The sequence below is a fragment of the Cygnus olor genome, chromosome 6, assembly GCF_009769625.2.
Source record: "Cygnus olor isolate bCygOlo1 chromosome 6, bCygOlo1.pri.v2, whole genome shotgun sequence".
Lineage (NCBI taxonomy): Eukaryota > Metazoa > Chordata > Aves > Anseriformes > Anatidae > Cygnus > Cygnus olor.
In genome coordinates, this window is record NC_049174.1 from 21,755,959 (window position 1) to 21,783,410 (window position 27,452).

The 27,452-nt window shown below is 36.6% G+C and overlaps 1 long non-coding RNA gene across 2 annotated transcripts in view; it reads left to right on the forward strand.

Moving 5' to 3' along the window:
• The window catches only part of LOC121072455, a 109,804-nt gene extending 89,025 nt beyond the window's left edge, over positions 1 to 20,779 (forward strand). For both annotated transcript variants that reach the window (XR_005821229.1, XR_005821228.1), the window contains exon 4: positions 19,243 to 20,779. This is a non-coding gene — a long non-coding RNA (uncharacterized LOC121072455). The remainder of the gene's footprint in view (positions 1 to 19,242) is intronic.
• Positions 20,780 to 27,452: the final 6,673 nt, after the last annotated feature.

A 27,452-nucleotide genomic window follows, 5' to 3' on the forward strand; every position in this document is an offset into this window, starting at 1 on the left:
CCTGATAGCCCCGACTCGGAGAGCTGTGTGAATGGTAACCACAAAGCTGTTCCATTATTTAACTCTAAGCTGCTCTCCATGACTCTCTCTGGCTGGATTTCATCATTTTCCTCCATGTAGGATTTTCTAGTTTCTTCATATTTGAAGAGAAAAATAAAGAGGCATAGGGAATAAAAAAACTTGGTAAGGCCAATTTTACCAGTCTTGGAGCCCCTGCAAAGCCATTTTTTTTGGTGTCCTTGATTATGGTAAAAGTGGAAATTACCATCTTAATTCTTTTTTTTTCCTTAAAGGTGCTTTGTTTTGAGGGAGTGTGATGATAAAAGTCAACAGTGGCTTTCAGGTCTGAAATTTTGAGCATTTAATTTAATGTGAAAATATTCAAAGTTCTCTCTTTTCGGGAATGGGCAGAGTAAAATATTTACAGGATATTTACGAGCAATGACTATTATTTTCCCAACACATTAGCAGTACGCATTTCTGGACAGCTTGTACGGAAGAAGCAGTTTAAATCTGCCTGTTTCAGAGGTGAAAGTAACAACTGAAATAAGTTAAAAGTAAATTCTTATAAAGTTAAATCATAATTTTGAACAGATATGTATTTTATTACATTAACTGCCCTCTTGTTTTTATCCGATCTGTACAACTGCTGCTATTTTACGGTTTTTACAAATTAGCCAATTTGCAAATTTAGGTTTGGCATTTACAAATTAAAGCAATATAAATATTATTGCCCATCATTTTGACATTTGTGTAAGGAACCTTCTCAATATACTTTTTTTTCTCCTTTTTAGTCATCAGAATTAACTATATTCTGCTACAAGTTGTTGAATAGCCCTCATGATTATACCTTCATGTGTAATCTGATTTATGATATTTATTAGCTGTGGATTCAAATCTGTGTTTACTGGGAGAAGAAGGGGTTGATAACCTTCCATATTAGCAATTCATGATAGGCAGCAAGTATGTCTTTCTCAACGGCACTGCCTTAGGCAGGGTGGGGACTCCATCCTGGGCTGCAGGACGCACTGCAGGGCTCCCTCTTTGCTGTCTTATGCTCTGGCTGCATCTGTGTTTAGTGATCCAGTCCTCTCCATGTGCCTTCTAGTCAGTGGCTCTGCTCAAAACCTCAGTAAATGTTAAATCTGAGATGGCAGGCCTTCATTAGCAGGTTACTGTCAAATAATTGCTAAGCATTACTTGAGTTGTAATTCTGACCTTTTTTCCTGCAACACTAATGCAAAGGATTAAAGTCATCACTGTAACTCCTCAGCCCACACCACCATCATTTCCTAGATTTGGCAACCAGGCTTGTGAAGGGCAAAAGTAGTCCAATTTTTATCTACAACAACAAAAACATTTGTCTCACTGTCAGAAGTTCAACAGCCTTCCTGATGCTGTAGTATAGGTGTTGTGAATCAAAGTTCCTTCCTCTACTGGCTCGAATCTCACAGGAGCTACCAGGATGGTGAGAAATAAAAAGATGATTTTCACCCATGATGTGACTCCTGCGGAGTGCCACAGAGATTTTTACTGTGTTAGAGGCCTCTGCTCATTCAGAGGAAGACAGGTAGAGGAATAAGGAGGTGGGTAGCCCAACTGCTCTGGAGATTTTCCAGGCCAGAGTATCATCAGATAGACTCAGGGAATTATAAACACCGACCTGTCATGGTAATTCCCTAACATTTGTCAGCCTCTAGGCATTATTGAAATAGTAATATGAAAGAATAATATTGATTGTGGGCTGTTTTTGCCATACAGTTCCTGCTGAAAACATCTGCCTTTGGTACCCCCCTCTTCACCTGTGAGGTTTAACTTAGTCTTGTCAGTGAATAATTATTTTGTGCGTTGCAAATCTTTTGGGATATAAAGGGATTTCCTCTACGTGTGCACTAAGTGAACTGAGTTGAGGTGAAAAATGCCTCTCTGAAAGTTGTTTTGCAGTGTTTTGAAAATGCTAAAATGTTAAAATATTTTTCCTGAATGCATAGGCTTACATAAAAGATTCTCTTAACTGTCTAGCCTTCATCCTCTGTAACTCTATTTTGATGTGTTGGGGTTTTGTTTAAATGCTGACAAATGCCAGCATGTCTATGACTTGTGGCAGCTGGAGAAGGGAACTGAATGGACTGGAATCTCTTCTGCTATGAGTATCCCCAAACTGAAAAGATTTTATCTGCCTTGTGTCCAGGCTTTAGTGTCATGAGGAATGGCTGAGAACCCATGTTTTTCCCCAGATTAAAGTGGCTTTGTTTGTAAAGACCTATACCATGTTGCTTTTAAGCTTCAAATTGGCTGTAGGGCATATATTAGGGAAGTTAATAATAACTTGAGATTGTTTTAGAAGGAATTGATTTCTTCAAGTTAGCAGAATACACCTAAGCTAGCATGGATATGTTAGAGCAGGCTATGCTGAAAGGTGCTTAATGGCTGCCAAAGTCAGGCACAGACCTTGCTAAAAGCTGCGAGTTTGCCAAGCACTCTTGCAGACCCATCAGAAGAGCTCAGTGCTCCTGGGAGATGCTCCAGGAGTGGGGCTTAGTAACAGGCAGTGTTTGGGTTTTTGCATTATAGGAGAAGTTTAATGAAAACTTTTAATGCTCAATTTAAAACATTCCTGGGCTGGGGATGTAACATTTGGCAAGTGTGTTGTATTTGTCACAAAGGACGTGATCCAGCACATGGTTAAGTCAAGGGGGCAATTTTATTGACTTCAATAGGTGTTGGATGAAGCCCAGATTTATGAGTTAACATTGATCTGTGTTTCAGTGAGTCAAAGTTAAAACTTTATATCTGTTTTAAATGAAAGCTTATCATTTTAGAAGGACTTTTTATTTTTGGAATGGACTTAAAATTAGCTGGGATTTTTTTCTTTTATATTTATGATGATAACGTTCAAGTGGCCTCGCACTGTCTGTACAAAGTTGTATTTGATGCTGATTTGGAAAATTAATTTAACTGTAAACTTGAAAGAATTTAAAGGTCAGAGAAAGCTGAAATGTTGTCAGGATGGACGTTAAAAATTCAGTACAAAAACAATCGCTTCATTAACATTGTTTATATGAAATGAATAAAGTCTACAAATTTAGACGGTAACTCTGTAGAATAAAACGGGTAAAATGGCTTTCAACAACCATTCCAATATTATATTATTTGACATTGAGTTTCAGAAAAAAAAGTGTAAACTGTTGCCTTCTCTCCAGCTATTAGACTTCTTTATTCCTATATCTAAGACAGCTAGCTAAGATCGCAGCTTTTATGCTTATTACTCTGGCATTGGAACTCTTCTCAAAATAACCCAATAGTGTTTCCTTAGTCTGCACCTCTTTTTCTTGCGCTGAGAGATTTTAAGGACTAGAAGCAAAACCTCTTATAGCTAGGCATTTCTGCTGTGCTTCTTCTGAAATTTCTCAAATGAAAAGGAAAACTATCCACTATTGACTACTTCTAGAAAACATTGTGATTGTCCTGTTAAGCTGCTTTCTTCAGTTAGAGAAAATAATTAGAGTTGGAAAATGGGTTTCACTTCAAAGATGCATCCTTGTTTCTTTCCTTTGATATGTTTCTGTAAGTACAGTGTTCTGTTGTATGTTCTGCAATATTTCCATTTGTTTTCCAACAAGAAGGGTTGTAATGAGAGTGCTGTGCTCATATTACCTCCATTTCCAGATATAATTTCTCTTCCAGAACTCAGGAATCATAGGATTCCCCAATCAAAATAATGTTATACTACTTCATTAGAGTTTGTCACTTGAAGGGGGCACATTTATTTTCTGATTACTTGTTATATGTTCTAGTGAGTGATCTGAATTGTACTTTAAAAAATTTTTATTGGAAGCTAATGAATTATTTATTTATTTTAAAATGTAGTCATCTGCAATCAGATTTTTTTTCCTTCAGTTTCTATATTTGGAATCTGCTGATAGTTACTGGAAGCTGTTTGGGGATTGGAATACTCAGCACTATTGTATTGTGATCAATAATTAAATTTAGTGCTGACATGCATCTAGTTTATGCAGCAGCCTCTGACAATCCCATCTTGCAAAATTAATCCTTTCCAATTTATTTAATAGGAGACTTGAACAATAAAATAATTCAGATGAGTACCAATGCAGGATTGTTTCTGGTCAATATTACTTTATTATAAATTGGGTCCACATACTCATTAGTAAATGAACTGTCAAACCTGAAAACAGCTTTTTTTTTTTTTTTTTGTTTAAAGGTAATTATTGGTACTGAAGACAAGAAGGCACTTAACCTTGCTGTGCAGTTGTCCTTACCACGGTGTTTTTATTCCAGGCTATAACTACCCATCAAAGCTGCAAAGGAAAAATAATTAGAGATATTAAATGGATGGATATTAACTATTAGAAAGCCATATTCATGAAAAACTGTTAGTCTTTTGGAATCTTTGTCAATAAAGCATTTTTTCTTTAGATTTTTTTCCCTAAATATTAAAATCAAAGCCTAAATTTAAAAAACAACCAAACAACAACAACAAAACACTGAAAAAAAGAAAAAGAAATCAAAATGACTATCTAAAGGTAAAATTTGTTTTATACATATTTTAAAGGAAATAAGACATTAATGAGAGAAAGTTTAAAGAAATAAAAAGTTGTTAAAATACTTTGTTTTAAATTGTAAGTGTACTCTTCCAAGAATTTTACCTGTAACAATGACCAGCTGTGAAGCTGGACGTTCCCCCCCCCCTCACTGCTAACACACTTCAGTAGGCTACTCCTGCTTCAGAAGGTTACAGGCCTGGTAGAGAGACTGTAAAACAACAACAAAAAAACATCCCAAGGAGTTGTGCTAAAAGGGGCTTAGAATTTGTCCTGGTTTCAGTGCTGCTGAATGACAGCTGTTTGAATTTTTATAATTATTCCCTAAATCCAGTTTGAATCTGCAGGAATCTCCAGAGTCAAACAGAAGAGAACAGGTAGAACACTGTATTTTATTGTAGTTTTTGTTGTTGTTTTTTAAATGGAAGGTATCAGAAGTTACTGTGTAGTTGCATGGCCACAGGAACTTGTGGGACCTAGTTTGTATTTCAGGGCTGGCCGTGAGCTGCAGCTGCATTGCAGTGGGTGGCAATGCTCTCTGGGAGCCTTGGAGCTTGCAAGCAGCTTGGCAGCTTTGGTATCTGTGCTCTGAGGGGATGTTTCCTCTCTACATGGCCACCTGTTTCCATCATACCAATAGGACACTAAATTCCTCTGAAATCTCTATCTTTAAATTAAATTTGGTAATAATCAGACAACAATTTCTGAAGTTACTGGTGGGATAGACAGACTCGCTACTCACTAGTGTTTGTTTAAAATACCATTTCAAGACATATACCCTTTTCATTTCCAATGCATTTTGGCGAGTGGTCATGCTTTACACTATACAGTGAACAACAGTAAAGATATATTTGTTCAAATTCACATTACTTTGACTATGAAAGACTGAGATTCACGTTATTTCTTTTTACACTGGAATGTACCTGTCAAAGTTTAGAGAGAGACGGGTATGAAGGGAGAAAACAAGCACAAAACATTCAGGCAATATTTGGCAAGAGCCCGGGAAAGTAAAAAATTGCTTACATGCTGAGTTAAAAATGTGGTAAACCACCTGAGAAGTCCTTTTAACAGATAGATTTTATATTATGCAACAACTGCTTTCTAGATACAAAGGAAATTAAGTTATCTACAAGTTGTTGGCTGAAAAAAAACAATACTTGAGATTAAATTCATACTCCAATTTATCCATAGTTACATACTGGAAAATGCTATATGGTATGCATCCTCCATTCTTAAGTATAATTTCCAGCTGAAGGCAACATTCACTTCTTAACTCATCAGCATTACTATTTGCTGAAAAAAATCTCAGTTTCTCTTCAAAGTACTGTTGGAGTTATGATCTTTTCTTCTGTATTAATTCCAGCGTAAGAAGGTAGAGCTGATGGAGAGTTAGCTAGTAAAGGACGGGCATGGTGGTGGCAGGCACCGCTGCTGTGGTCACGTGAGCATGGTGCAACAGCACGAAGGAGAGTGCATGAAGGAGAGTGTGATGTGAGCGTGTACACATATGGAGGGGTCTTCAGCTAGTGTAGAAAAAACTGTCAATGTATTATATCAAAGCTAAAGAAGGATGCAAGAAAGTGGGTCACTGTGCTACTATTCTTACTCCTTGTGTTCTTGTACATGCTGAAAGCAGCAGGATGGTATATATGCAGATGAGTGTGGAAGGGGAGTGTGAAGGCCCATGTGTATAGTTCTGCCCTGGATTTCAAAACAGCTTTGGCAGTCACACAGCCTATAGAGGTAAAAATAGTTTTTTTTTTTTTTTTTTTTTTCTGACCAGACCTAAAACCAAATAGGAGTCTTTATGTTATATGTGGCCCATGTTATTCAGATGTATAAAGTACACAATGGTTTGAGGTACACTTAATCATCATTTTCCTTTTTTGGAGGAGCAGTGAAAAGGCCCTCTCCTTGGATTTTCTGTAGGAGGATCAAGTGGCTCTTGCAGTCGCTAAACTATTGTCTGTTGTATAAGACTAACATCCAGGTATCATAGTCTATCATTTTAGTGTAAGTATACAATCTTGTACTAAATAATGTGGACATTTTGGTCATTATGGTTTTTTGTTTGATACCAATTTTTGCAGGATGGTTAAATTTCTTTAAAAATGCCTGTGAGTGCATATTTAGTATGTGCCTCTGCTTTGTCACCATGCGTGTGATCTTTGTCAATACAGCGTGTGGACAGAGATCTGTGGGATAACCATTTCTGTACTTGGTAGCACAGAACAGCCTGAAAACAAACTGAGCCAGAACGCAGCTTTTTCATCTTTTGTGTAACATGTCGTAAAAATAAAATAAAATCTTCTATTAAAGCCATAAAGATGCCACTATGTGACTCTAAGATATCCCTTAGGAGGTCATTTCAAAGGGGCAAAATGATACACGTGAGTTCTGAGAAATTATTTTTGCTTCCAGTGAAATCAATCAGTGCAGAAGGGTCCTTAGTGATGAATAGACACTTCCTTTTATTGAGATAAATAATTTCCTAATAAGGGTTGAATGAATGCTGTTGTTAACCGCAAGAAATGTGTTGATTATATTAAAGGATTAAGTGCAAGAATAAAGTGAATTGCTATGCTGAATAATTGTTTGGAATCAGGCTGCTACAAATACATTATTATTAACAAATGCTATAGGTTGTCATGTTCAACTGGATTTCTTTTAAAATAAAAAAAAGGACTTTTACATCTGAAACCATTTATGTCACTTAATATGGACCTTCTACTTTCTCTTACCTACATTTTCTGCTGCAATCAATAAAATGAAAGTATATCTGGACTCATTAGGTAGTTGGCTATGTACTATTTTCAGAGAGTTACTATGCAGACTACTCTGAACTACTCTGAATTAAAGGCTATATATTATTTACAAGTTGATATGGCAGCCTGCATTGAAAGATTGTAAAAGCATTTTCAGAAAGTTAAGGGTGAGCATGTGAAATATATCTTAATTGGAATCTGCTATTGTATTTTGCATGTATATTTTTAAACTGCAATTCAAAATTTTAAGTAAAGAATATTTTGGTTTTGAACTAAAGTATTCATGACTAAATTTTTCCTCACCTTGGCTGTGAAGCTAATTTAAAAATATTATTAGTGGTAAATGTGATTTTAGTCAGGAAATAAAGATGTGAATTTTTGAACATGTTTCTCCAAAGGTGCACTTCTCAAATTATTACTGTGAAAGTAATTTATTTCAGCCAAACACCCTTCCCACATATTGTTAACAGGAGTCCGCACTCCAACTCATTTAACAACTTTTTAATTCAGTAGTTATTCCATTTTAATAGAGCCATTTCTTCATCATTCTGCATTTAGTGATAAATGGTGCCAGAACATATGATAAATTAAACCACAAAGAACAGTGTTAAAGTAATCTAAAGTGTTTAACTTGAAAGGAAAAAGCACCCAGTTTGCTCAGCACAGCCGTCTGAGAGTTCATATGGAGAAAAACACTTCCTGCCAAAGCTAAACTCTGAAATAAATTTGAAAGTAAAGTTTGAAACTGCCACTGCTTTCAGAAGTTCCTCCTGGCAGTAGCAACCCAGCTGCACAATTGCATAATGCCAATCATCCCATCAGTCTGAAAAGCATCTCACAAAAGCTGTAGTCCACTTTCTTTGCTACGTTGTTTTAAAATTTAGTCATTAGAAGATACTAGTTTAAAAATCTGATATTAATACAATCTCAGAAAGGAACCCAACACACAGTTTATTGGAAGGTATCCTCAAGTGGACAGCAAAACCCACCCAATAGTTTTGTAAACTGCTAAGACAAGTAATTTTGTTTCAGATCTGAAATTCAAGCACAAGTGGATTTTTTTATACATATTAATAGACGGTGTCACTTATGCATATACAAGTGTTAGAGAACTTTAGCACAATTCAGCAATATGGGCCACTGTCCTGAGATGAGCTTTCTTCCATTTGTCTCAATCCATTGCACACTGCTCTCCTTTGCTCCCTCCGTTCTACAGAAACGCGCCAGCCATCTAACTGCAACTTCTTTGCAAACGAACCCATGCCCTTGGCTTCCTCCTTGCTTAATTAAGGACTCAAAAATTTCTGCAGAAAATAACTGGCAAAAGGGTGTAGGAACTAACATGTAGGCATGTTTTAAAGTAGGTCATTCATTATAATATGCATAACATGTGTTAGCTTTCTGCTCTTGGCATTTTTGTAACTAAACCTTCTTAATTCTGAGCCCTACTTGGTATGGTGAAGATAAATTCAATGGTAATGGAGTGCTTAGATAAATGATAATGAGGTATGAAAACCTTTTGAATCTTTCTGTAGAGAACTAAAGTAACCATTAAGTAGATCCATGCTGTGGTCTGTGTAAAATGAATCTGAGATCTTAGTCCAGCTTCCAATGAATATCTCTTTTTTTTTTTTAAAGACCTCCTTACTTGAGCAGGCTCCTTGTTGGTAATATGAAGTTGAGTGTGCAAAGAATCATTGAGCAGGAGCTATCTTTCCAAGGGTAGGATTGTAAGAGCTCAAAGGTATTTGAAAAACTAGTCCTGAATGCTAGTTCCATTTGAAATCAAACATCTCTATGAAAGATCCCTTAAAACTGTTCCAAATATTTTTTTTTAATTATTTTAAAACAAACAACAAAACAGAAGTGTTATAACTTTAATCCTGTGGTGTGCGCTTAATTATTACTTCATGTATGCTGTCAGGACAGAATATATGTAAACACTTTTAAAAAAATCTCTCTATGAATGACGTGTTAACGAAGTGAATTTTTAACCAAATTGGCTTAGGAAGTGAAAACATTTTGCGATCATGTGGGCAAAATGCTAGAAGATTGAAGAAGGCTCTTCAGTGGCCTCATAACAGCCTTTGCTTCTCAAAAAATCAATGAGATAACAGACAAAGACAATTTTCTGTGCTTTGAAATGTTTAGGGAGTGCATTTTCCTCTTCAAATATTTTTTTCTTTTTTTTTTTTTTTTTTTTTTTTTTTTTTTTTTTTTTTTTTTTTTTTTTTTTTTTTTTTTTTTTTTTTTCTTTTTTCTTTTTAGTTGGTAGTTAAAATAAATGCGGTCACTCACGTGCTTCAATATTGCTCTGTGTGAGACCTGCAAGTTTGTCATTCATTAGGAGCAAACGTTTAATCACTTACTATAATAATAACTAAATGAGTCCAATTGTAAAAACTTAAACTTCCAATATTAAGTTGGAGCATATGAATTATAAAGCCCAGGCTTAATGATCTCTAAACACTTTATTTTGTGGGTGGTCCTGAGACGTGCTATTTAGCAGCAGTAAATTTCACCTGTAACGAACAACGGCTTTACTGAAGTCAGAAACAAAGCTCTAATTTGTATCTGAATGTCTATGTATCTTAATATAGGCACAAAGGTCATTTATGGTCATTTTTCTGTTTCTTTTAAAAGGATTATGAAAAGTATGTATTATAGATGGTTTTCAAGCAGCAGTCTTCTGGGATAAAGTAGCCTCTTTTAAAGTGAGGCCATAAAGGACGGCTGAGTTCTTATTAACTTGGCTTTTGCTCTGAAATGAAAATACATTTCATAATTGTCGGTCCTGTTGCAAAATGCTGTGTGAACACATCAAGCGCTCGGATTTTCAAATCCATCCCACATTAAAATTAGACCCTGCATAATACTGTCAGAAGCTGACAAAGTGCAACATTAACAATGTGTTTGGATAATAATTGTTTGATTTTGGAAATAGTGTAATAATGTCCAAAGTATTCTCTGGTGTGCATTGAGACCATGGGTACAGTGGTGCTGGCTAGCCTAAAGCTGGATGTACCCCAGGGTCTTCCACGGGCTCCAGTACTGGCCCTGCAGTTGCTGTAGGAGGAGTCTCTAACTGTGTGCGTCTCAGGGGAAGTGAACAAAATGCCTTGGGGAACCGAGGTGACCAAACAGAAAAGCAGGTTAACAGTGCTGTCACATGGAGTGGCTATATACAAGAGGAAATAATAATCATCAGCAGAAGTTTGTAAAAACAATCAAATTTGCTTAGGATTGATATTTTGTTTTCAGTAGGCCTGCCAGTTAATTTCAGGTCAAATGCAATATTTTACCTTAGGGAAAAAAAAAAAAAAAAAAGACTAGAAAGGAGGACGGGGAAGGGCCTTAGGAGTCTTTGGAGAAGAGGATCATGAAAACCCCCAAAATATAAAGGATTTCAGAAGTAGCTTGGTTAAAACGAATACATTTCAAAGATTCATCTTTGGCGGGGAGGAAACTTCAATATGGAAACTTCTAACACTTGGCTTTAGAACACATATTAATATCTCTTAGGGTTATATTCATTATAAATTGGTAGTAATCCAGTGGTGCTGTCCTCTGTCTGACTTTTTTTTGTTGGTACTTTGTGATTAGATTCTCTGTCCAAAATTCAATACCATTGGCATGACCTTTACGCTATCCTGATATTTTGGGGAGGGATACCTAGAAAAGTTTGGTACAAAAACTGAAGTTGTACTCTAAGCCTCAAAGCTATAGGTTCTCTTCAAGGAATATGAGTGTAAGTTTTTTGTTTTCTTAATCTCACCTGACACCTCCCATTAGCAATTAAATTAATATAAAATCTAAGTTATGCTAGGTCTTATAGTACATGGTGCATGGCATTATTGTTATTAGACTTTTGTATTTTTGAATTATATCCTAGGAATTCAAGTATTTGAGCTAGTTTAATTTTTATTATTATTATTATTTTCCCAAAGTGAATTAAGCGACTTAACTTTTGGAAAGCTGGGAAAGTTTCTGACAGATGGAGGGCAAAAGACCCTTACAATAGCTGCCGTAGAACTTTAAATGGACAGTCACACCACAATACACTTTATTTCCTACTTGTCCAACATTTCCTTTTGTATACTGCTTATTACAATGTCTGGCCTTGGTAGGTTTTTCCACTAAGGGCAGAAGTGCAAGAAAACTCTACCTAAATTCTTTTAGTGTCCAATTCTCCCCCAAGCTGAAGTTCATAACCCCTTGTACTTTTATTTAACACCAGCTCAGATAGCCTGCAGCATCTCTCCTTTCTGTTCCCTCCAGGATTGTGTGTACCTTAATAGAGGTTCCTCTTAATCGCCTCCACTTTCCAACAACCACAAAATTTCCCTCAGCTTTATAAATAATCAAGGTTTCCACATCCCAGTTTTACCATATAAAGTTACTCTGCTTTGTTGTACACTCAGCGATGCTAGACTATGCTTTCTTTACTGAGGTAATAACTTATTGGTGTTATGCCACGCTGGCTGGACTGCTTGCTTATTATGGTGAGCTTCCCTCAATTGACTTTGCTGCTTATCCAATTCAGAATTTGTTTTGCCTTTTCACCACTGTAAATCACTACGTTATGGCGAATAATGTGTTTATACTCCAAAATACATCATATTTTATCACATTCCTATTCTTTGCAAAGGAGATTAGTTTTGATCTAATGATTCTCATTTCTTGCTTGATTATTTTATTATTTTTGGTAACTTCTGGAACTTGCTTCTCTCCATTCACAATCCTAGTTTGTCCTAAGACTTTCTGATCTATATTGCTCTTTACTTTTGTATTGACTGATTCCCTCATCCCATTTTTGTGTCAGCAAAAACTGTCTCACCTTTCTTCACATTTCTTCTGCCAGGTCATCAATATAGAAAGAGGGGGAAAAATAAAAAAAAAGAAAAGACACAAAAAAAGCCCAGTGCAAATTCTAATGCTCACAGCATCATCTTACTTATAAACTCCCTGCATACCCACAGGTAACCTTTGTATCAGATATACAAGCCAGTTCTCTAGCCACTTTTAGTGTTCTATTTTCTGACCTTTATAGGGCAGGCTTTTCTGCAATTCTGTATTAGAAGCATTCCTTAATTCCAATGTGTTTTGCCCAAAAGTTCTCTAGTTAACACTTTTGTTTCTTTAACAAAAGAAAGAACTCTATGATTTTCCATTTTTAGTATTCATTTCTGGAATCAGTTTGGATGTTTTTCTTTGCTCTTTTCTCTGTTTCTGCATCTTGGTGTGGACTTGCCATAATAATCAGACATGATTACAAATTTCATCTAGTTTGGTCCTGCACCTCCAAGGTTTCCTGCTAATCTTTGCTGTTCCATGTCACAGCATTAAGACAAAACCCTTCAACCTATACTAATATGCCTTAAAGGCACACTTTAGTGGTTGAAAGCACTTGTCGTAATTTTAGTGCCTAACAACACATCTAGATGGATCTTTATTACACATTCATTCCCCTGAGTGTCTTAACTTTTTAATTATAATTATTATCCAACTGTACATTTTATGTCCATTTGCAGCTTTTTTTCTTCTCTTTCAGTATGAAGTTTTTCACAATGTTGTTTTGAAACAGAATAGTGTCTGGAGAACAGTGCTACATTTTGAGAGAAACATGCTGATTATGCTCTACAGGTTTTTAATGGACAAGTATGCTAGCTACCATGTGTCTATGATTTGCCAAGAGAGCAAATTTTGGGCATTAGATTTGCCATTTATTATATAACACTTATCACCATATTGGTAAACATTGTTTGGAACCATTGTGATGGCAGGGGTAAGATGATGGCAGTTATCTAAAACCCAACTGTTGTAATGATACAGATACAGAAACTGGATACAGATGGATCCATCTTTATTTTTTAATTATGCCATTACAATAACAAAATAATATATTAACATTGAGTATCTGTGTTTGCATGGTGAGTCTAGGAAGCACGAAATGAAAAATGTTGTGGTACCACGTTGCTTGTTTGTGCGGAAACCTTCTGTATGTTTACACTTTATGGTACTTCCAGTGTGTTTTGTGAACATTTCTTGACTAAAGTGGATAAATGATACCTTCGAGTGTATAAAGAAAACACATCGTGCACTATCTCTACAAAATAATTGCTCAGATTTTTCTCCTTTCTTTTAATAAATAATTAAGGATTTGACTTGTTGTTCTCTGAATTTAGTTTCATGAAGTCTTTATATGCAACTTTTATAACTTCCAAATTGCTTATGGACAATCCAAACAGAGATTTCACTCTATACTTGCGACATGAACAGGAGATTTTTATTGAATTTTGTATAGTTTTGTTGGCCTCTTCTGCTGTTCAGAGGTCATTTAAATGACCTTGCTAATTGATGCAAGGTTATTTATGCAACAGATCACTGACACAGCAGAAAAAAAATTTTCAGACGTAGACAAGTTTAACTCAAAAAAGGCAAAAAAAGAAAAAAATGGGGGGGGGGAAAAAGAAGAAAGCTTGTTCTCTACTTTCTGAATTATTGTTGAATACAGTGGTCCATTGCAAGAACGACATCCAATGGATGTCTTCTTTTAACAGCTTTCTTTGCTCATCAATTTTTCATAGGTAGGGTCCAGAACATTAAAATTTGGACACAAGAAAACCCAGTAAAAAGGATTGCATTGAGATTCTCTTGGAGGAAGCTTTCCTGTAAAATAATACATTGATATTCAAACTGTTCTTTGTTCATTTGACTAATGAGCCTTTTGTTAGTTTTGTGTGCTAAAGACAGTGGCTCTTCAACTGCTTATTAAAAAGGTCTGACTGACTGGCTTACACATTAATGACAAAGAGAAAGTCGCCTTTAAAGAGATATGCCTGTGAAGAAGAGACCAGACATCAAATCCTGGAGTTAAAGCGTTTTCAGAAAAAAATAAAAACCTATGTGAGGTTCTCTGGTGTAGTGATGGCTACAGGCCTTTGACAAGGGGGGACACTCAATACCCCTTTTATAGTATGAAGTAAAATAACAATGTCAAAAATAAGGTCAAATATTATTTTTTCCCCTCCTTTGTAATTAAAGTGGCTTCATTCAGATGATTAATTTCTTAATGTTTTCTAAAAAACCCTTTAAGCCATTTGTAGACAAAGTATGCTTCATACTTAAAACCAAAGATATTTCAAGCTACTGAAGTGTACATCATTGTTTAGAAAAGGTATCTTTGGAAGCTTTTGCAGGTTTGCTGAAAAGTTGAGTGATTTGGATTTCATTAATGAGAAAACTAACTTAATTTGGACTTAATTAAGACTAATTTTGCATCAATATATTTTATTTAGTAGCTTTTTTAAAGATGGATACAATTGTTTTAGTCATATTGATTTCTTTATGTTAATTTTGTGCTGTATGATGATAATTCTAATCTCTTCAACTGCTGCTGAAGGCCATTCAGAGTTTTCAGGTGTCTGAAAACTGTCACTTTCATTTCTGGAATGGGTCAACTTGCCACCTTGAGGCTATTTGACAAAACGCTGCTTTTCTTTGCAATAAGCAGTGAAAGTGGATGAGTTTGCTAATGCTGCCACAGGTGCTCTTGCAGAATCAATTAATGTCTGCTACCGTATCATGGATGTTACAGTGTCTTTATCCTCTAATCAATAATTTTGGGGCAGAACAAAGTGCTAGCTAAGACTTCCCAGGACCTAAGAAGCCTGGGACAAGCTGATTTTTTACCTCAGGCTGTTTCTTGTAATTCATTTGGTTGTTTTGGAATCACTTTTTACCTTTATTTCTCTCAATGAAGCTTTCAGTCTCTGTAGCAGAGTATTCATTACCAGGCATCTGCACGCTCCAGGGAACCTGCAGTTTGTGGCTGTCTAATAGAGTCTGTTTGTGAAACCCATCGACTTAGTCAAATCTTAGCTGAATTAGTGTTGCACAGAGGAGCAGTTGAGGATTTTGCAGTTTGAGTAACACATAGGCCTTTTCCAGTGCTGTGTTCTGGGAAGGCGAATATCGACACTCCTCAAAGCGCTCTGATAATCTCCTTTTGTTCAAGTCCCACTAAGTGCTCACTCTCCATGGAGCCTGAGACTTGCAAAGTTGCATGAATTGCATAACTTGGAATTTTTATTATAGGGAATCTATTTCTTCCACATGCTTTTGACTGCAGGTGCCAATATAAACCACTAACTATAGCTCTGAAATTGTGAGACTTGACAACTGAAGTTAGGAGGCAGTTTCTGATAATCTGATGTCATAGAAGGTCCTAATTCCTTTGTCTCCAGATGTGTTCACTTGGTCAAGGATACTTACCTTGCGTACCTGCATCTCACCTCTTTCCTTAAGTAGAGGGATTGAAAGTACAGGATTGAACTACAGGTATTTCTTCCCCTTTGGAAGTCACCTGCAAAATTATTTTTATATTTTAAAAAGGTGTTGAGCTTCCAAATCGGTGTAATCAGCATATAGAAAAGCAGGGGGGGACACATGGACAAGGTGAACATAAGCGTACAGGAGGTGTTAAAGGAAGACAATGCACAGAATATATTGCACTGAATTCAGAAGTGTTAAGCAATTACTGTAGCCAGCAGAATTATGACAAAATGACTTTCTCTTATTTCTTTCTGGAGTTTGATTTGAAATTACAGGACTGCGGATTTACTGCTAAAGATACTCTCACAATCTTTCAAATGAGGTGCCAAGGGTAATCAGCTGTATAATTTGATGGGAACTCATTGCACAGGCATCTGCATTGTTTAACAAAAGTAAAAATTCTTTTTGCAGTAAATAAGCAGTATCTTCTAGAATAAACTCTGGAAATCCCCGCAAGCAATGTAAAACTGCACAATGCACAATAGCTTTCCAAAATCTGAAGGCAGAAAGTTGGGCTAGCCTTGCAGAAGACTTTCTTTTATAAGTCTGCATGCTCTAAGACATAAGGCTTCTTGCAATACCCTTTGCAGATCCAAATGATGGAAGCAAGGTCAATGCTGTCCTCTGTCATACCATTTCAGAAGGCACTCTTAAAAACATGCTCAGTACGAGAGGCTGTGAATACAAGACTTGATCGTATGAGGTGCAGTGTATCTTTGGAGATTGCACAGGCTTAGAGGGAACCATGAATGGCCAACAGATGGTTGGCAGCAATTGCAGTCTCACTGAACGCTTTTGTGTTGTGGATCCTTTTTTGACCTATTTATTGCTGCACTATATTTCTTTATATATAATCAGTTGCAGAAAAGCAAGCTTTCATTCATCCCTTAATTTCTTGACTTTGATAATGCTGACAAGAGCTCTGTGCCAGAGGTTTGAACTATGCTGAACAAGTCCTCCAGATGTGTGTGCTTCAGGCTGAAGATTGGAACACCATTTACCTGTTAGGCAGCGATAAAGGCTGAATCAAAGATTGAACTGCTAACTGCTCCAAGGACAAGGGCTAGCAAAGGTGCTAGCACTTCAAAGTAATTGTCATGCTCTCATTCTGTAGTGTGTTTTTTGAGGTGGATATTTTGTGTGCGTTTATGTGTAATTCAAGGCTTGAGCATGGCGGAGAGAGAAGGTTTCCTCAAAAGAGTTCTTTTAAGAACCCCAAAGAGCAAGGATTGTTATGTCTGTTTTATCTTTAAACATCAGAAAGACTTTAATTAAGATATCCCTGGGTTCATGTGAGTTTGGAAGAACTCACTCACTGGGAGGGTTTTCTAAGCTCTTGAAACTCATTTTTAATGATACTGCTTCCAGAGAATTGTCTGAAGAGAGTCACTGAAAAATGCAATATATTGTATTATCATATCATATCATGCACGGTTACTGTTATAACCCGTCATAACTGATTTACATTAAAAATAAATATAGAAAGTCTAGTAGTCTGTCCAGAGAAATAGGAGACAAGAACATCTCGGTTTTAATTAAGACTTTGGTTCCTCTGCAACCTTGTTAAATTTACTTAAATCTCTTTGTGCCATTTTTTTCATCTTCTCACTGATGATGTGAATAACTTTGTTTTAAAAGCAATCCCATTACCTTTAATGCTACCATAATTATAAAATGTGAATATGGGAATAAGAACCTCTGCACCTCAGTCTCCCATCTGTAAAACAGGGAGGATAATATTTCCTGCTTCACAGGACATTCAGAAGTGAAATTTTTTAGTGTTGGAGAGGTGCTAGATGTTATGGTAATGAGGGCAACAGGAGAACTCACTAACTTGTTATTAATTGTCTAATAATTGTGAGGGCAATAATAGAACATAGAAAACACTGTACAATGAAATGCTAGGTATTACTATTACTAAGAATGTGTCTTATTTTTTTTACGATGACTAAGCTTCTTAAAAAATAAAAATAAACATCTCTCAGGACAGGAAATAATGCAGAATATAAGTATTATAGCTTAAAAAGGTAAGCACAAAACCAGTTAGACTCTACACTGTATTCTTATAAAGGAACACCTTCTTATTTCAAATAATTTCCTATAAACTCTTTATCCTGGTAGGAAGTAGGTATGCAGCAGCAATTTTAGATCAAAATGTTCCAGTTACTTTGAGGAAGTTGCATGACTTGTGAAATTATATTTAAATCATGTTCTTTGAAATGACACCCATATAGGTAAATAGATACATTTATCTATTTATTTTTTAATAAACCCCTGTTAAGGTTTCTTGAAATACTAGATTACTGTGTCAATGATTTACTTACATGGATATTGTTAATGTTTTCTTCTTAACACAATCATATTAAATTTTAATGACATGGATTGTAATATCTAACTGGTATCTGGAAGCTTGTGGATAGCCCAAAGGTTTTATACAAATTTATATGTATAAAGCTCTCACTGATATACTTTGCCAGTAGATATTGTACCTTGAGTAGTCAGCTCTGCAAATCCCTTCTCACAAAAGATTAAAAACATCCTCCTATTACATCTAGAGACTTCTTTTTGTTATTCAAAGGCATGAATATATTTAGAAAAATGTATATGATTTTTAATGCCTTAAACCAGAAAGCTACCTTGATTCCCATTAAAAATTGGAATATTTAATGTTTTTGCTGCTTCTGTGGCACTTTTTTGATATTGTGAAGAAGAACAAAAAAGATTTCTGAGAACATATAAAACAAAAAACTGTGTTTGAAGTATTATAATAAAACAACCTTCTTCTTTTAATGCTAAGTCCCTTTTTAATGAAGATCCTCTGGCAGCTCTTGAATGTATAACTAGTTTATATCATGGGATGAAGCTGTCTGTTCTGATGATTGACATGAGCCCACATTACAATGTGATTCTGAAAATTAGTCCATAGAGGTCCTTTTCAGGTACTACTCAGACTGAGAGCTGCCCTCCAACTACAGTAGAGCCTTTTTAACCCCACTCATTGGTATTCTAATCTGGAAGTGCTGTCCTGCTTTTTAAATAACTCAGGCATTCAGGCTAGTACCCCCCTTGACACATTACTTAGCCAAAGGATTCAAATGAGATTCAAGAAACATGCAGTACAGCACAAAGGGATTGGAATATGCACAATTAATAATCACACAGTTAATTCATTTTTAATGCAAGGAGGTTTTCTGAAATTTCACATTCAAATTTGTAACACAAAGTAGTTGCTGTCTATTCCCATTATGCTGCCAAAATACTATAATGATAAAAATTTCCTTATTTTCCTCTCTGTGTGGGTGCGTGGGTGCATGCACACGCTAAAAAATATAAGCCTGAATAACACTGTGGTTATGATGCAAACTGATAAAAGCTAGAGGGTTCAAAGTCAAAGATGGCTTAAGTCAACCGTGAGCAAAAAAGCGTAAGACCCGTGGCATAAGTCAAAGGAGGCATACCATTTAGCTTTTGGTGGCAAATAGTCTAGCTATTGCTGATTTGAATCCAAACCTGAATATGGTCTGTTCAGTTGTTTGTTTTCTTTGCTCATGGTGTTGTTTGTTTTCTGTTGGTTCCTGCAGATGTTTTTGTGCAGATGATTGCAACGCCTCTTCCAAGTGGAGATAAGCTTTTGTCTCAGGGGAAAATTCTGCACCGACACTGGAGGAAATAAGATGACATGAAAATTTATATTTTGCTAAGAACTTATTTTGGATCTTCTGTTTTAACTGTATATCATTTTAGGGGCACCTAGTGTTCCTCCTTTACTATATATATATTGTTTGTGGCAAATGAGCACTGAATACAGCAACTATTTAGGGAATAATAGTAATTGTGCAGTGAGGCTGCTGCTCAAGCCCTTCTAAAAAATCTCTCCATAGATTACCAGCCACTGTCAGGGAGATCTGCCAGATACATACAGCGTGTACACTTTCTTATCAGTAGGAAGCTGACCTTTACCAACCGTTACCATGTTGATGCGTGATTCCCTACCCCTTCCTTTTGTGTGGTCCTCACTGCCCTTTGCTCCAGTTATTCAGGCCTTCTGTGGGTAAATTTTACCCCATGAAGAGTGCCTGAAAAAAACATGCTTAACTCCTACTTAAACCCTATTTTAAAGACTTAAGTGGTGCATAAGCTTTATGTTCTCACTGCACACAGGAATCAACTTCATTCTCTGTGATTACATTTTACCAGGGTCTACTTGAAGAGACTTCTGTAAGTGCTGCTTTTGGATGTGTCTATTTTTAAAAAGAAGGGCTTGAACTATTTCCTTCCAGTAACTAAATCTCCCTAATCATGCATGAGGTACAAACTGTGTTTTAGAACACAGAAATTGTCTAGAGTGTTCAAGAAAATTAATATCAAGAATAACGCAGCATACTTGGACTAAATACCACAGAAACAAAGCTGCAGACAAATAATTAGAATTAAAAAATAAAATTTGCTTTTCTAAATTACTATTTTACATCTAAAATAGGACATCTCTTCACAGCGAAAAGAATTGCCTTTTTTTTGTATTCAAGCAATCCCAAACCTGCCCAGGTGAGGTTTTCCATGTCTGATATCGCAATTAGTGGAAGAAGTGCAGTTAAGTAAACGACATCTGAAAGACAGCTGGAAATATTCTATTTTCAGCTACACGTGAGGCTGTCATGATCCCAAGCAGTAATGATCCCTCCCAGAGTAATTTTGGGGAGGTGGGAAAGGAGTTGATAGCCATAATTTTTGGGTTGGATGGAATATATAGGTCTTTTGCTAGGGCCAGACAGCACCTGTCCTACCCCAGATGCAGGAAATGGAATTGCCAGTCCCAGCTGACTGGGAAGCCTGCAGCCCCATATCAGTCACACGGTACTCAGCGTGATCCTACGTCATCTTCGGTCTACAGGTTTTCTTTCACTATCCCTTTTGGTAGGGGAGATGGAAACGGTACTGATTGAAATGCAAGTGTGAGTTTACAAAACAGTAACTATGACCAGGGAACAATTCATAGATTTTGTTATCTGTTAATCCATTATTAATTGTAAAATAATTGCTCTGCATGAAACTGGTAAAGCTACCCCACTTTACATTTTTAAGCATAATTTGTCTCAGCTTAGTGTGATTGATTCTGAAATATGGACAGGAATACATATTTTATTATCTTTTAGATTCTGTAAATCAGTATCTCTTGCATTTTTTTCTTAAAATGAAACTGAAGATGTTCATAATGGGATTCACAGTTGAACGGATTTGGACAGGGAGATGCATCTTAACAGAGAGAGTTAATACACATTTGTAGAGGCATCACCACCAGTAGTGCTATGTTTAGTGACAGTACCTAAGGATCACATAAGAATATGATCTTAGGCTAACCACTAGAACATAAAATAACTTCTGCCTTAAAGTACTCACTGTTCACATTACTCGCTAGCATTCCATCACTAATAATTTCATTATTATACTTTTGGGGCAGGGGGGGAGGTGAAGAGCTTATTTAATTAAGAAGGCATTTGCTAAGTAGAAGAGTGGGAGAATAGGTGATCTTAAAAAGACATGAGGTAAAGCGTACGAAGTCAGGAATGTGGTGAAGGGGCTGCAAAGGAGGAGAAAAGAAGTAAATTTTAGCAGTAAGCAGCCAAGTAGAGTGGAGAAGTCAAGAAATTTTAAAATAAATGAAATTATATCTTACAAAGGTTTTCTAGTTATCAGTGATGATCAAAAGATTCCTTACTATGAAGGCTTTTTTTTAAGAGCCCTCTGTTCCCCTCAGAAACATCAACTAATATTTCTATTTTGGAAGCATCCTTAGGCAGATAGATTCCTTGCTGACTTCTCACTTGCTCACTACAGTTTCTTTGTACTTTACTGGCACATTAGTAATATCTCAGATTTGGTATACTCACAGTGTATTATTATGGCTTGCAAAAAAAATGTTATATTGGTGCTACCTATAGGTAGTAGGTAATATTCCATTAAATGTGGGATTTAAGTTTTCAGTATTGCACACACATGACTCTAGATATTTGTCGTGACACTGAAACAACGATTACACATTGCTGTTAACAATAAAATCAACCTTATGGACTGCAAATCCTAATGTGATGGCAAAGGGATGCTTTGTTAAACCCTTGTTTTATTGTCTCTTACCAGTTAGGATCACATTCTTGCGTTCTTAGCAATCATACACACACACACACACACACACACAAAGCTATGCTTTACAAGTCACATGAAGTAATATTAACCTTGGGAAGCACAACACTGAAGGGGAAAACGCAAGTTAGGAGTGGTCATGTGGCGCTGTGAACCTTGCAAAGCTGCTGCTTTGCCTCACAGGTTACCACAGTCCCAAGCACCATGGTATGGGGCGGGGGGGTGAAGAAGACCCGTGTGGGCTGGGGGAGAGCCCTGGGCAGATTCCCCAGCAGACCCACCCAGGGCTGGACTGGGGGACTGGGGTCCTCTGCTGAGGTGAACCTTCTCATGATGCCTCAGCACTGTTCTCCCGTTTTAAGCATTATTGCTTACCACGCCATGAGTGTGGTCCCCACGTGCAACAAAGAAAAAGGGTCCGTGACTTGCAAGTACTGTGTACTGAATTGCTGTACCCCTTGGTGTGACTTCTGGGAGGACCAAAGAACCTTGGAATTTAGCTTAATTAAAAGAGAAATACTTGATTTCTGACTTTTACCCTAAAACACCCTTTAGCTGGTTCTACATGGGTATTTTTTACTGTATCAGTGCAAACTTGGGTATGTATAAACGCAGGGAGGGAGGAGGGTTCTGAAGTGTGCTTTTTTTTTTTTTTTTCTCTCATTGAGTAACCTGAGAAAACCCATAAACCTTGGCTTAGCAGGATAACACACAAGCAGACTTGTCTGATTATGCTGTAAATGGTCTTTGTGGATTTAAGTTATAATTGCATTATAAATGTAACAGCTTTTCTGGTGTAAAAAACCAAGAAGGCAGATCAGGAGGCCATATGGTGTATAATGGAAATGAAATAGGTTGTATTTTGCTGATGTGGAGGATAGAAGTAAAGGAATTGTTTTGGTTAAAATAGACAGTATAACAGAAGGATAGAGTGGAAAGGCCAAGGACATCTACCTGTTTACTATGGTGTTAATTCCTTCAGTTGCTGTTGAGTACCACTATCTGTGTGAAGCAGTTATTTTCTCAATGTGCAGAAGCTGGTGTAGTCGGATATTTCAGACCTTGGCATGGCGCTTGCTCCACTTTTTCCTTTACGCTGCTGAAGAATGATACAGGTCTCTAAAACATTGCCCCTCTGTGAGACCCATAACTTTAGCCAGAAGGAAATACAGCCCAGCCCCACTGTTACAACCTGAGAGCCAATTTTTTCATGGCCCTTTTCCAGGTTTTGGCTATTGAACCTGTCAGCCCAGTACATCTGCTCAGAGTTGTCCTCCTGATGCCATTTTCCACTGGCAGCAAGGGGCTTACTTGCTCTTGCTTATTTGGCAATGAGGTCTTGAGCACATTTTGCCTGACAAGCATATGTATGATCAAAAAGGTCCCCCTCCTCTATGCTCATTTATGTTCACACTATAAATCTGCTTCCTGGCCTTAGAGCTGATCTCATCAGGAGTAAATCCAGACCATCACTTTCAGACAGTTATATTGAGAGTGTAACCCCGTGTGTGTATTAGGCTCTTTCTTTTGTGAAGCAAGGTTTAAACGCTACATCAACAGATTTAAATGGACAGTTATTGAAATCAGCAAGATAGTCTTATGTGAGACATCCATAAATTTTCTGGAGAATATGTTTCAAGTGTGAGGCAGTTTTCTGAGACCTAGGTTGCTATAGCGGGAAATATTTTGGTAGCTGAATTACTATTTGTTCTTGACTGCTGTTGCTTCTTTTCCTTTCCCCCCACCCCCTTTTTTTTTTTTTTTTGAATGGTGAAATAGCCACATCTCCAGGGGAGGCTGGGGTGCTTTGGAGTAGGTACAAAAGATTAAGAAGAGATTCTAGTTTCATTCCTCCTCATTAAATTATTGTGTATCTTAGCAAACATGACTTGACTGGTCAACATCCTGGTGCGCCGTTTAAACATTTTGTCATTATTAATCAGAGCAGTTTAACAACACAGTTTCTTCTTTCACTGTAGTAGACTTAGAGCAATTTCAAATGTATCTGTTTTTCGTGATGGAGGGCTTTTATCTCTGAGTATTCACATCCCACTTGTACTTCTGTGCCTTTGGTTAAGTAGAGACAGTAACTGAGTCCCTCAGTGACTAAAATGCCAAACCACACACGACACCCTCTTTGCACTCCCTATTAAAATTTTACAGGTCAAAAATCCAAAACCCACTTAATAAAAATTGTTCTTCATCGTAAGTGACAAGAGAGAACAGGTCAATCTATGGAATAATGGTGCAGTAATTAGAAACTTTGTAGTTGATAAAGTGTGACTGTTAATCAATGTTTGGCTAATTAATCAATATTTTAATCATTAGACCTTTTAAATTTGTTTTAATGAGCATTTCCTCTAATTCCCTTGATCCTGTTTCTTCCAACACTTCTATTATCTCTATTAAACAACAAAGTTAAGTGTTCATATGAGCAGAATACGCTGTGGTTTTGTAGAATTTGTAGTTTATTGCTAAGATACATAAGTGTTTCTGAATGTGAGCAAATGCGGATTCTTAAAGAGTATTCTCCTGCCATATGTCCTGTCTGTGTTTGTGTAAGAACCTTGTGATGCATTTCAGATGAGTCTGGACAATTTACCAGTGCACTCCATCAATAAATTTTAGTATCTTACTCTTCCTTTCTTAAGAAACAATGGAGATGAGATGTTTGCTTCTGAACAAGTTACTCATGCCCTGTAAAGTCCTTCCTCTTGTCCATACCTCGCTCAGGACTAGCACGGTATTTTGAGGCTTTGTGGGCAGCAACTGCTCCACCATTAGTAAAAACCAGTTCTCTCCAGGAGTTTGTCTGCCCTTTCTTGTGTTATTTGATGGTTGCAGTTCCCTGATTTTTCATACATGACATATGTGATGTACCACAGTTATTGCAATGGACATCTGAATGTCGTATCTGTCATTTTAGCTTTTAATCTTCCAGTCAATTTTGGAATATTTGGATCCCCCTCATAAAGAATATTCAGAGAGAGTTTATATGTCATTTGTCCTCTCAGAAATAAATACCCTTTACTACAGAAGATTTGATTAAACTGCTTCTAATACTAATAGCTATCAGGAACTTGCTGCCCAGTCCTGTGTGCACAGGATACATCACCTGGCAGCGACAAAGATTTTGATGAATGCTGCATGGGTTGGCCTGTTACACTGATGTAGCTTTCTTGCTGGGCTCCTAAACACTTGCTTTGATTCCCCTTTCTGTTGTTTGTTGATCTTTCCCTCATCCTTTACTAGGTGTCAGTGAGGGACTGGGAAATACCTTGTTCCAGACATATAGAAATCTGTGGTTACAGAGCTCAAGCTGATCCTTTACTTTAACTTAATCTAGAGGGCCTCTAAATCTTTCTGTGCAGGAAACGAGCACTTCATTTGCTTGACAAAAAAAAAAAAAAAAAAAAAAGTCATCTCCCGAACTAATTCTACATGCTTTAGTGGTTTTGTCTTCTACTGACACAGGAGGATTTTGGCATCTCTCCAGAGCATTATCTCATTTGACAACTCTTCTCTTTAACCAAAATTTTTTCAACTGATTGGAATTTTAGTCAGTAATGTTTACTAAGTGTCAGAGTAATTCATAATATGCACTTAGGGGTTGGGTTATCACCTGTGATTTCTGGCTTTGCAATTGAATTCTGGGAATGAAAGCTTGCATTTTGGAGCCTGATTCTGCAGACTTTACTGTAGCAAACGTCCAGCTTCATTCAAAGTGTGATTATGTGTTTCTGGAATACTGAAGTGAGGTCTTGACATGTAGATAAAATAAAAGCTATTTCTTGTAACAGTTATGTGATTTATAAAGAAACATCAGAAAGGCAATTTGCGTGTTGCTTGCCAGTGCAACCAAAGCATTTGAGCATTCTGTTACCAGCTCCTGAGTATATACTGAGTGGGAAAACCTCTAAGGTTTAACTCCAATGTTATTTTCCAGGGCTTGATAATGTGGCCTACTCCTGCTGGCACCAGGGGACGAGGGCTCAATTCCTAGCAAAACATCTCAGCTTTGCTGAAGTTAGTGCAAAGCTGTGCTTGGCTTTGTCTGGGCATAGGCCTTGCTCCTCTTAGGTTGATAAGGCCACCTTGCTAGTCATCAGACAGACAGCTTGGTCTGGCATAGGATTAATAAATAGATAAATAAAAAATTGAAGGGAGTAATCTCACCTAAAGCTGGTGTTATAGCACCTGGAAATGCCTGTAAATTTTCTTTCACAGCAATGATTTAATGTATCTAGTTAATGAGGAAGACTGTTCAGAAGAGCTATGCATTGCTTTCTTGCTGTTGCCACTTGGATTTGGTGGTGAAAATAAAGATGATTTTCTACTGATGGGATCTGAAAAAATAATAGTAGTGGACAGGCAGCCTGCTGTTCAAAGCCTGCTTGGACAGGGACAGTCAGGGAAGAAACTTGCTCTGGGATATTTTATTTGAATGTTTTATTGTTCTCTGTACTTCCTGGCCTTAGTATTCTTGTACCTGATCCTACAACTTTTTCTCGGTGAATATTGGCCATTAAATTTTTATGTCAATAATTTCTTGTCTCATTAGTAAATCTGTGAAATCTGAATTATGAAGAGGCAACCTCTTGGACAAAGATATTATGAGGACTAGAATACAGTTAAAATAATTCCTTACCAAAAGGTTATTTTATTAAAAATATAATTATTTTTGTATTGCATTCACGTAAGTTGTTAAGAAGCCATTAGTAAATTGTTATTTTTATGAGACTATTTCACTAAGGAAATTTTTTAGTTCATCATATTTTATTAGATCAGCAGTAATGAACCAAAAAAATATCATTTATTTTTATTACTACTTAGGTTGAATCACAATGATTTATACAGCCAGATTGAAGCTGTGACTGTAATTACTCTGTTATTGTCAACTATATATTTTTCTTAAATCAGACATTTTAACTACATATAAAGCCCATAAATACAGATACTTCTAATTTTAAAGACCCACCTATCAATATTGCTAATTTTTGCTGCAGAAGTTTCGTGTTGGTACACGTGAGATCTCATTTACCTGACTGAGTGTCTTCCTGATTTACTGGCCAAACAGTGCTTTTTGACTGTCAGGAATGACTTCACTTTCCATATTTCTTACCCACTATCACCTATATCCTAAACCAAGAAAATCAGTCAAAGGTTTTAATTTTATCTTTCTTTTGTTTCATTTCTCTTATTATCCTTTCTTACTAGTGAAATGAAAATATATATAGACAAATGACCAATGAGGATGTGTTAAAGAAACTTGCAGCAAAATAGTAGATTTTTGGAAGCAGTTGCTTCCCAGAGAGAGGTCCAAAAGAAGCTAAGGAGGACAGTAGAGAGTTTAGCAATTACTAAATGTAATAAAAACACAGATTATATTTAAAAATAGCAGTTTTCTAGTGGTAATAATCTTGAATTATGACCATTTTTTATTTCATTGCCTGTTGCAAGCTTCATTTACTCCATCTCCCCAAACGTTTTTGATCCATCGGACCTTAAACAGAGCATATTAATGTAGAGGGCTCAAAATAGAGCATTGTTGAGCCAAGAATCCTCTGGAAAATAAGAATTTACCTTATTGATGAATACCCTCAAGGCCTAAAACTTTTGGGGGGGGGGGGGGGGGGACACAGTTATAAGTCTT